Genomic DNA, 12,073 nt, shown 5'->3' on the forward strand with positions numbered 1-12,073 from the left:
CCAGATTTATTCAGCGTGTCCTTTTATCAGGCAGGGAGTTTGTGGCCAGCGTGAACAGCACAAAGTCATGGCCCCTGCCCTTGAGAAGCTCACAGTTTAAAAAAAGAACAGACAGAAGAAAACAGACTCGCAGACACAGACACCGGTCTCATGGTTGCCAAAGGGGAGCGGTGAGGGGGGCAAAATGAGTGAGGGGGACTCAGGGGCACACACCCCTAGGAGTAACATGAAGAAGATACGAGGATGTAACGAACAGCACAGATATTACAGCAACGTTCTGTACTAACTTTACATGGAGTATACTCTAAAGTGTCATCACTATGGTCGACACCGGAAACTAATTCAATACTGTAAGTCAAATATACTTCAATCGAGAACAAAAATTCAGTCTCATGGGTGCAAGTAATTCCAAGAGGAACACCATGAACATTACAAGGGAGGCGGGAGTCTCTCCGCATGCCCGTGAGAGAACTGTGAACCCCATTTTGCAGATGGGCAAATGGAGGCTCATAGAGGTCAGAGGATCTAGAAACACAGTCAGGGTCTGACTCCCAGACACCTAATTCTTTCTGTTAGCTGATTTGGTCTCTACAACATGCACGTCACCAGGGTGAGCACTTGAATACCTGTTTACATGGGTGAAGAGCTGCACACACAATAGATAGATTTGCCAAGGGCAGTGGAATGGAAAGTGACAGGAAACGGTGGCCCCTCTCTTATAAAACCCCTCAGGGTCAGCGGTTTTATGCATGTCAGTCAGTGTTTCTGGGCCTCAGTTTCTTGAGAAAGTTAACTTTTTGCGGGGTTGTTAAGATAAACTTAGATGGTAGAGGTGAAAAGTAGTTTGTAAGTTAAAACCAACTGTTTCCATGCTTAATATTCTTACTACTACTTTTCAGCCTTGCAAGAGATAGTACATGCCTTGGAAGCAAAGAGCAGGCATGCTGATTGCCCAACTGGAAAGCAGTGTGTTCCCCAAGTTCAGGCTCCTCCATTACACACCCCACTGTGTGTGCAGCCTCCTCACCCTGCCCTGTGGAAAGCTGGGTGCTCTAGATGCTGCCATGGCTGAGAGAGCAGTTGGTCTCCTATGTTCTGTCAGTATCCGTGGGACTGTGACAAGCCAACTGGTTAGCTTGCCGTTGGGAGAAACTTTGGACACGATCACTTCTGGCCCGTGCTGCATTAGTTTCCTACTGCTGCTTTAACAAATTACTGAACCCTTAGTGTCTTAAAACAACAATTTTTTTTCATCTTACAGTTTTGGAGGTCAGACACTCAAAATGGGTCGCTCTGAGCTAAAATCCTTTGCAGAGAAGTGTCCATTTCCTTGTCTGACCTTCCAAAGGGCCAGCTGCATCCCTAAGCTCTGCCTCCATCCCACATCTTCAAGTCCTTCCTCTGAACTCGATTCTGATGCGCTGGCCTCCTGCTTTCACTTAAAGGGACACTTACACTTACACTGGGCCCACCCAGAAAATCTGGAATAATCTCCCTGTTTCAAAACCAGCTGATTAGCATCCTTAAGGGCTTCCCTGGTAGCTCAGCTGGTAAAGAATCTGCCCGCAACGCAGGAGACCCCGGCTCGATTCCTGGGTTGGGAAATTTCCCTGGGGTAGGGATAGGTTACCCACTCTAGTATTCTTGCCTGGAGAATCCCTATGGACAGAGGAGCCTGGTGGGCTGCAGTCCATGGGGTCGCCAAGAGTCAGACCCAACTGAGTGACTGAACACAGCACACAACACCCTTAATTTCATCTGCAGCCTTAATTCCTCCTTGCCATGTAACAATACATTCACAGGGCCTGGGGATTAAAACATGGACATCTTTGGGAGGCCAGGGCCTTGCCTATCACGAGTTATGGTAGGAGAGGAATCCAGAAGTGTGACAGTGGCAAAGGGAAGCCACTTTGCAATATAACAATGCCACAAAATACCCACACATCTGGCTCAGGCTGTCTCAATCTCCTGCATTGCTCAGGGGAATTATAACCGTCACTATGGAATAAACCCATATAATGGAGTTATGGAGTTCCCCGTGTGAGAAATGGCTCTACTGAAAACTGAGGCCTGTCCTCGTGGCTTCCATTTCGAGGCTCTTACTTGACAACCAGTGGGACTATGTGGCTTCACGTTCATTATGTAGCCTATGTTGTAAACCAGACTATTCGAGACATGTTCTCAAAGTTTGCAAAAATACAATCAGCCATTTTCTCATGACACAGTTAAGACCAATGGAAGTTTTGTTGTATTTATCTGTGTTAAGAAATACTCATTTATATTATCCAATTTTTTGTTTTAGCATAAATTTAGTTCTACCATGGATCAAACCATATCATCTTCAGCCATAATGAAAACTGGAACTCAGCAATAATTTTATGGGGCCTCCCAGGTGACTCAGTTTTAAAGAATCTACCTGCCAATGCCGGAGACACAGGTTCAATCCCTGGGTTAGGAAGATCCCCTGGAGAAGGAATTGGCAACATGCTCCAGTATTCTTGCCTAGAGAGTCTCACGGACAGAGGGGCCTGGTAGGCTACAGTTCATGGGATCATAAAGAGTCAGACATGATTCAGCAACTAAACAATAACAACAGCAAATAATCTACGACAGAGCTTTAATTGCTTTAGACTTTTCAAAACGTATTTAACATTGTATTTGAACAAATTTATTATGGGTAAGTATCTCTCCTAAGTTAAAGAAAACATGTTTTTTCCACTTATTCATTCTCCATAAATATTTATTGAGTGCCCTATGTGCCAAGCAATGCTGGAGAAACCAATGAAAAAACAAATGTCTGCCCTCTGCTGCTGCTAAGTGGCTTCAGTCGTGTCCGACTCTGGGCGACCCCATAGCCTGGCAGCCCACCAGGCTTCTCTGTCCCTGGGATTCTCCAGGCAAGAACACTGGAGTGGGTTGCCATTTCCTTCTCCAATGCATGACAGTGAAAAGTGAAAGTGAAGTCGCTCAGTTGTGTCCGACTCTTCGCAACCCCATGGACTGCAGCCTACTAGGCTCCTCCATCCATGGGATTTTCCAGGCAAGAGCACTGGAGTGGGGTGCCATCGCCTTCTCCATGTCTGCCCTCATGGAGCTTAATTCTTCTCAGGTGAGGGAGGAAGCCAGCATGGCAGCTTCACTGCGTCCTGTGTTGAGTCTCATTAGACTGAAACCCAGAGGCTGACAGGGGCTCTCATCACTGCCTAAACCAGGACGGGTCACTACTAGCACTTCTCGGGTTTTGGCTGAATGCCTTTCCTGAAGCTGTGGGCTGAGGACTTCAGTTTCTGCTCAGGTTCACTGTTGTCTCCCAGGGTGCACGTGAGTGTCGCCAGTACGACCACTTGTTTTACGGCAACTGCTTCTTCAAAGCTGGCAGTAGAGACAGAGTCACTAGCGAGACAGGGGTCTTACACAATGTGACATGATTAGAGACTGACCCCCCATCACCTTCAGCACATGCTGTTGTTGAGAAGTCAGTCACTGATCTCGCCCATTCTCAAGAGAAGGATCTTATAATGGGCATGAGCACCAGGATTCAGGGATCCTGGGCACCAGCCTCGGCTCTGTCTGCCATCCTGGGACCCAGGATGTCGGCACAATGGAGACTCTGGAACACCGCCCCATGTAACCAGCCTACATGTCCAGAAGACGGGAAGATGGAAATATTTGGCGAGCAGCACTAATGACCTACACTTCCCCGGTGGCTCAGCAGTAAAGAATCCGCCTGCAGTGCAGGAGACTCGAGTTTCAGCCCAGGATCAGGAAGACCCCCTGGAGAAGGAAATGGCAACCTACTCCAGTATTTTTGCCTGGGAAATCCCATGGACAGAGGAGCCTGGTGGGCTGCAGTCCCTGGAGTCACAAGGGAGCTGGACACGGCTGAGCGAGTAAGCAACAATAGCGAAAAACAATGACCTGCATGAGCAAACATGTAAACATACAATGTGTTGCGTGATGATAAACACTATGGAAAAAATAGAGCAGTGTATGGGAGAGGGACTGACGGCATGTGAGAACGGGCATCAATCAGGAAAGCTTAGGCTATGCTGCTGTAACAAGTGTAGAGTCCCCAGTGGGTCCAGACAAGTCTCCAGGGAAACCTCGGTCCTGGTAGTGACTCAGCAATTTAGCCGATGTTGGTTGCACCACCCTGTGGTCAAATCATCTGGAACATGTGGTCTGCCCTGTGACTGCAGAAGAGGGCAGACATCAACGTTATTCACTGACTCTGAAGTGCTTCAACCCGGGAGTGACATGATCCGTGCTCAAAGTCATCGTCTGAAGCTTCCAAAGTTCAGAAAATATGGAAGTAACACCAGTGCAACACTGAAATAGAAATTAGTAACCTCACTTGTTGTGTGAAATAAGTTAAACTAAGCTTTGTTTGTATGACCCCTCGGGAAATGTTCAAGTCTGGTCTCTATTTGTGTTTGATTTTAACAGAAGCAGTAATGATGGGCAAGGAAGTACAATCTCCACAAGAGCGATCAGGTGATATTTGGATAAAAACCTCGACAGAGAGAGGGAGTACCGTGGGGCCATTGAGGGAGTGAGTGCTCTGGGTGGTGAGAAGAGCTGGGGTAGGAGATGAGGAGGTGGCAGACAGGTCCAGCAGGATCTGCGGTGTCACAGCTCTTGGGCAGCATGGGAAACCCCAAGTGGGTACAGAGTGGAAGTGTGACTCGGGCCAGTATGCTGAAAGGACCCTTTCAGTTGTTCTCTTAAGAACAGACCATCTCAATACCCACTCTTTCAACCCAAAAGCCCCATACTCCGTAATCCAACTTGGCCAAGGGGTGGGGCAGGCAGAGCTCTCCTAAAGCCTGGCTCTCTCACAGGTAACTTTTAATTGGTCTCTGAGTATTGGTTGTTATTCAGTCACGCAGTTGTGTCCAGCTCTTTGTGACCCCATGGACTGCAGCTTGCCAGGCTTCCCTGTCCTTCACTAACTCCCAGAGTTTGCTCAAACTCATGTCCATTGAGCAGATGACACCATCCAACCACCTATCTTATCCTCTGTCACCCCCTTCACCTCCTGCCCTCAAACCTTCCCAGCATCAGGGCCTGTTCCAATGACTTGGCTCTTCACATCAGGTGACCAAAGTACTGGAGCTTCAGCTTGAGGATCAGTCCTTGCAATGAATATCCAGGGTTGATTTCCCTTAGATCTCCTTGCTGTCCAAGGGACTCTCAAGAGTCTTTTCCAGCACCACAGTTCAAAAGTATCTATTCTTTGGTGCTCAGCCTTTACTATGGTCCAACTCTCACATCCATATATGGCTACTGGAAAAACCACAGCTTTGACAAGATGGACTTTTGTCAGCAAAGTGATGTCTCTCTCTCTTTTTTTTTTTTTCCCCAAAATTCTTGGCAATATTTTATATGCTCTTTCAGAATGTATCAGTTCTCCATTTCACCTTGCATAATTACTGGGAAGAAGCTGCCTGTTCAGTCACTCTGAGATTTGATCCCATTTGCAAATAGTCACTTTTCAGTGATGTGCTTTTCTGCTGCCATCAGCTTCGGGTATTCTAGAGAAAACAGAGAGAAAACCAGAGGCATTTGGTTTTCTCCTTCTGAATTCCAGGCTGAAAGAGAAGCCTCTTTCTGAGCGAGCCCTTCAGTGGCAGAAGGAAAGAGAACGAGATAAAGGGCCACGCAGCACCTGTTCAAGCTTCTCTTGGAAATTAGCACAGCGTCACTTCCGCCCACATTCCGGGCCAAAGCAAGACATCAGGCCAAGCCTGACGACGGTGCTTGGAGTTGTGTTCCGTCCACAGGGGGTGCTATTCAGAGTAAGCACGCAGGGTCTACCATGGTCTCTGAATCAAGTCAGTCTGGTCTGAGATCCCTGCAGGAGGTCTCCAGCTTAGAGGTGCAGGTTCCAACCCAGTGTGGGGCTCTCCGGGGAGGGGGACAAGGAGGCTGAGAGCCCAGTCTCGCTGTCACTCACTCTCCGAGGCAGAGCGAGGCCAGAAAAGGAATTAGGAGAGGAGGGGTTGTGAGGAGCAGAGGAGAACCTCCAGGCCACAAAGTTTGCAAGAGGAGAGGTTCACCAAGGAGAGGAGGTCTGCAGGGGAATGAGGGATCGGTTGCCTCGATGAGGGGCGACCGATCCCACTGGGACAATCTTTGAGCCACTGACCTCCTGCCTCAAGTCACCGGGATACAGAAAAGTGAGCAAAGCCAAGCCATGCCTGCAGCTTAGCCTGCAGCTCTCCCTGGTGTGGCCTGTCCAGTTCCATCACACTTCGCTGTGCACAGGTCACTGTCATTGGACCGCTGGGTAGCACCTCCAGGGGCCCAGCGCTGCGCGGAGGAGGAAGGGGAAGGCGGGATTCAGGCAGGGGTGCTGAGAGCAGGGTGCCCAGTAGGAAGCTCTCCGAGGCCCAGGGGGCCCTGCCCCGCTCCTGTGTTCTGCTCAGTGGCTGAGGACGGGGCGCCTGCCTCGGTCTCTCCCAGCCCTCAGGTCCCCTGGCCATGCCTGTGTGCTAGGTCACTTTTCTCCCAGGAATGACCTGAGGAAAACAAAAGGCAACAGAACTGGAGGATTTAAACATTGTATTTTAACAGCAAGGCGGGGCTGTGCCGCAGTTGATTCTGTTGGCAACAAAACACACAGCTGAGTCCCTCGGGCTGGCCCGCGGCTGCTGGCTTGGCCTGGGCTTCACACCACATCCAAGAGCCCCAGCGCCGGGCTCTCACTCGAGGGGGCCAGCCAGGGTCGCTATCCTGCTGCCTCTGGACTGTCCTGGTCTCAGCCACGGAAGTCTCAATTTCCGGGAAACTGCTCCGTCCTGGGCAGTTCATCCTGCAGGGAACTGCAGGATGCTGGCACTGCAGACACATGGATCCCAACGTCAGGTAGACCCAAGTTCAAATCCTGCATGTGCTGCGTCACCCCCGAGCTGTGATTTTAGGGAAGTCACTTGCTATTTCAAAGCAGGGGTAATGTTTGCCTCATGCGATCTGTTAGGAGGTCTATGTTCTTCCCTAATCGGGCAGTGTCCCCGTCACGTGTTCTTCTGTGTCACCGGCCTCTGTGCTCTTTTTCAAACATGCAGAGCTCACGCTTCCTGCTCCTCCATCAGGGAGGGCCTGGGTGTTCGCACACAGGCCCCTTCTTGCCGTCGGGTCCCCGCACCTGTTCTTGCCTGTGATGTCTCTCCTGCCAGCTCACTGAGACGTCTCCCAGGCTCTCTTCGTTTTCTCCCCATTTCGTTTCCTTCCTAGTGCTGAGCTGGAGCTGGAGCTGTCTTGTCCACTTGTGATAGGGGCAGGCAACCTTTGAAAACAGCTCCCCAGGACCCCCACTACTACTTGTCTCCACCCAGTAAGTGGGGGCAGGACCTAGGGCCATACTTCTCACAAAAAGCATGTGGCAACGTGACGACATGCCGCTTCTGAGATTACGTCCTAAAGATGCGGTTTCTTCCTCCCGTTTCTCTTCCCTTCCCTCTCTCTCTCCCGCCTCCATACCCGCCCGCCCTCCGCCGCCCCCGGTCGCTTGTTCTGTTGAAGCCAGCTATCCTAATGGAGAGAGCAGTCTGCCATCAACAACCTCCAAGATGCTAAATCCTGCCGACGACTATGTGAACGAGCTTGGAAATGAACTTCACCTTCCCCCGCCACCCCGCCGCTTGCTTAACTCGGAGGTGACTGCAGCCCTGACTGACACCCCAGCTGCAGTTGTGGGGGCAACTCCGAGGCAGAAGGCGCCGAGCGGAGCCACGATTCCTGACCCGCAGAAACTGCGGCGTAAGAGCGTGTTCTCTTCAGTCACTAAGCTCGGGGGTCATTTGCTGCAGTAATCAAGAAGCAGTGCAGCGCTGCACTGTTTATCTCCCCCCGTAGATCCCTGGCACCCTGGAAGAAGGGAGTGTGCCTGTCTGGTTCGTCAGAGCACGACGCAAAGTCTGGCACACTACAGCTGCTCAGCTTCATTGAAAGAGCAGATGATAAGGACACAGACCGCTCACAAGGCATCTCGGGACAGATGGAATGTATGTGCTGAATGAATGATTTAGTGCCCAATTAAACATGAGAACGGTTGGGGAGAGAGAGCGCCTGGCAGACTTATCTGGAACTATCCAGTGCTCAGGCCCCTACTGTGGGCTCAGAAGACGCAACAAGGAATATGTTAGTGACTGAACAAACTCAGGCATAGATTTAAGTTAGGGATAGATAAGAAGTGGTGTTTGGTGTTGACACACTGAATGAGAAATATCAGTAAAACTTCTGTTAGGCATTCAGAAAGAAATCTAGCTTTTTACTAGAACATTAAATGTAATGAAAAGTATTTCACAGAAGAGTGTGCATATCCTATTTTTGTAAAAACACACATATACACAAATCTGGAAGGAAATGTACCAAAATGTTAAGTGTTGCTTGGTGGGTGGTAGGATTACACTGTTTTTGTTTTTTTTTTCTTCTTATCCATATTTTCTACAACGGACAGAAGACACAATAAATGAATTTCCACTTATTCTTAAAAAGTGATGCAAGAGCCCACAGTGGTTTTAAGTCAGTACCATGTTTTAAGTCAATACCCAGGTGGAAGAGTAACCCAGTGAGAGGGAGGGGAGAGGACTTGGGTTGCTGTGGGCAAAACCCTAGGCGTTTGCAAAGCAAGATTTCTGGCTGGGCTAGCGAAAAGCATTTGGTGTTGACTATTGGCAGCACTGACCCCTCCTCTGTGGCCACGCTCCCTCTGCCTGGCCCTACAGTCCCCATCTCTGAAACATGTCTCAGGCCCGCTTCCATTTCTGGCCACCGTGCCAGCCTAACCGTTCTTTGATTCACACGTGCATGTCCATTGCTTCATCTAGCATCTGCCCAGCCCTGGAGGCGGTCTTGCGTTGGACAGCTAGACTAACATCCCAGAATTGTTTTGATCATCCTTCTTAATACAGGCTGGGCATGAAATCATGAGCTTAAAACTGCTTCAGCCTTCCTCTCATCCCCAGATGAACTCGACCAGACTTTCACTTCCCGCCGAGAAGACACAGGAAACCAACGTGTTACTTCCAGTAGAGCCACTACCTGTTTCTCCAAGCTCTGCCTCGGAATTCCTCCAGCAGTGACCCGCTGCTCGGCTCCCGGGAGTCCAGTCTTACTAGTTACTCTGGCAGCCTGTTTCTTAATAGCTACTAGGCAGCTGACATGCATCTGTGACTGTGATCTTAGGCCTTCTTTTTCGGAAGCAGCAGCCACACGGGAAGCACACGCTGTTGGAGTCAGGTCCCCACGGGGCTGTGAGCGGCATCTCGCTCCCCCGGGATGTGGGAGCCCGTTGGCGCGGGCGCTGCGGCCTTGGGTGACTTCGGGCGCTCCTGGGATGGCAGGGCCGAAAGGCAGCGTCTGCTGGCTCTGCGGAGCCTCCTCCCCACAGGCAGCCTGGGCTGTGCAGGCCATCTGGGGCTTAGACACCATGAATCTCTCTAGCTAGCAGTCAAAGAAAGAGACTTCTCCATGACTGTCCAGTGCTGTTCAATTTTAGGAATGCTCAGCAGCATCCACTTGCCTCAGCTCTGACGCATGGAAGCCTCTATTTCCTCTTGACTGGGACCATGTGACTGGCTCCAGTCAACCAACTGGCTGTGGGCAGAAGTGATGGTCAGAGCACAGGGAGTCTCCGCCGCCCGAGCCGGGCAAACACGCTGCGCCCTGCTGCCGCTCCTGCGGGCGTCAACGGCGAGACCTCGGGTGGGGACGCCAAGCGCCCGAGCACAGCGGTCTGGAGGCCGAGTCCTGCCGGGGGACCCTTGCCCTCAAGTGTCACTGGGCCCTGTTTGTGTAACCTAGCCTATCCCAACTAGTACACCACCAGTTCTCGATTCCGACACATTATTCTGATTTAATGTAATTGAAGAAGGCAGGCAAACGTGTGGTTGGTTTCTTATCCACAGCACCGCGGTTCTGGAACGCGCGACGGGTTGGGGGACACGGCCTCGCCCAGCGCCGCCTGCTGCTTCTGAGGCAGGACTTGCTTTGCAGAGTGAAGCAGGCCGAGGGCCGCGTTCCGTGTCAGTGTCGCTGTCCACAGTCCTGCGGTCACGGCACGTGGTCTGTTCCATGTCTGCTGTTGCCCTTCCTTCTATTTTTTCAAGGTTGTAAATAAGTTCTTCATCTACAGTGAGTGAATAAACATTCATCCAGATGAGATGACCCTGGGTGAAGTTTTTGTTTTCAGTTTCTAAATTAAGAGTTTTCCTTTGAATTATGCATGCTGCTGCTAAGTCCCTTCATTCGTGTCCGACTCCGTGCGACCCCAGAGATGGCAGCCCACCAGGCTCCCCCGTCCCTGGGATTCTCCAGGCAAGAACACTGGAGTGGGTTGCCATTTCCTTCTCCAATGCAAGAAAGTGAAAAGTGAAAGGGAAGTCGCTCAATCGTGTCCGACTCTTAGCAACCCCATGGACTGCAGCCCACCAGGCTCCTCCGTCCATGGGATTTTCCAGGCAAGAGTACTGGAGTGGGGTGCCATTGCCTTCTCCGATGATATGCATACACAAATCATAAATACATTCTGTTTTACTGGCATCTTCTCTGTACTCCAGGGTGAATATTAATTATGCAAATGTCTGGGTCACACAGAAATAATTAATTTGAAATGTTAACTTGAGTTTGCATAAACATATGTATTTTAAGTTGTATTTTAACTAATTATAATTAGACGGCATTACATTTTGTATGTTGGCTACAGACTGTTTAAAGACATTCTTATGTGCCTTTAATCCTAGCCCAAGTAATTACCACATACCTCATTTTATAGGGTTTTTATTAGGGAGTGCTTAGTGAAAGTTTCACTTTGCCTTTGCCTTTAAATTATGTTCTTTTACAGCATAATATAAATTTTATTGACTTTAGCATTTGTTTTTAGCATACTTTCACCGTTGTTAAATAAAACATACATTCCCTTAAGATTTAATTAAAAGGTTTTAGAGAAGGGGGAATAATAGTAATACATACTTATAATAGGAAATACCACAAAAAGGAAAGAAAGCCACTCACAATGCCGCCCACCAGATGGTGCGGCCCCTCCTCCCCCAGCCCAGACGGGTTCCTGCTGCTCAGAGACTGCACCCTGCCTCTCGCTGCCCGTGTCGTTCTCCTCCAGTGATTCTCAGAGGCTTCCTCGCACTCCGACATCTGTATGTACTGTAATTTAAACATACTCCTGTTGTAGAGAGCTTGTAGCTCAGCGCTCTTCTAAACACTGGAACGAATATACTAACACATCAGAGGCAGAACGATGCCCCTGCCCCAGAGATGCCCACTTCCTAACTCTGGAGGCTCTGAACGTGTGACTGCACGGCAAAAACGTGCGACTCTGAAGGCATGATCGAGTCAGGAACCTTCAGATGGGGAGATTCTCTGGGTGGACCCAATCACATCACACGGGTCTTTGAAAGAAGAGAACCTCTCCCAACTGTGGTCAGAGAAAAAGGTGTGGCAATGGTATCAGAGTCAGAGAGAGGCCATGTCGCTGGCTTTGAAGATGGCAGACGGGGGCCGTGAGCCAAGAAATGTAAGCCGCTTCTGAAAGCTGGGGAAGTCGAGAAAGGAGCAGATTCTTCCCCAGAGCATCACTATGCTCTAGGTGGTAATTCCTACAGGAATTCCGCCTTGCCAACACCTTGATTTTAGCCCAGCAGAACTCGTGTTGGCTTTCTGACCTACAAAGCTGTCAGATGATACATTCATGTATTTTTAAGCCACTACGTTTGTGGGAACTTTTTACAGCAACAACAGAAAACTGATACTTGATTTTTGTGCTTGAATCTTTTTTTTACTATTTTCCTTAACAGTCAATTCCTAGAAGAGTTTTCAAGGTACCTAATCCACACTGCCAAACATGCTACCATCTCATCAGCAATGTATAAAGGCCTGCTTCACCTGGCCGCTACTCAACCTGAGATTTAACTTCCTATGTATCCTACTGTTTTAATTTAAATTGATGTTAGTAATTATACGGGATACCAATGGTAGCCAAGGGTTTACTATGTGCCAAGCACTATCTAAACACTCAACTCATTCAATCCTCAGGCTTCCCTGATAGCTCAGTTGG

The sequence above is a fragment of the Budorcas taxicolor genome, chromosome 17 (genome assembly GCF_023091745.1).
Source record: "Budorcas taxicolor isolate Tak-1 chromosome 17, Takin1.1, whole genome shotgun sequence".
Classification (NCBI taxonomy): Eukaryota; Metazoa; Chordata; class Mammalia; order Artiodactyla; family Bovidae; genus Budorcas; species Budorcas taxicolor.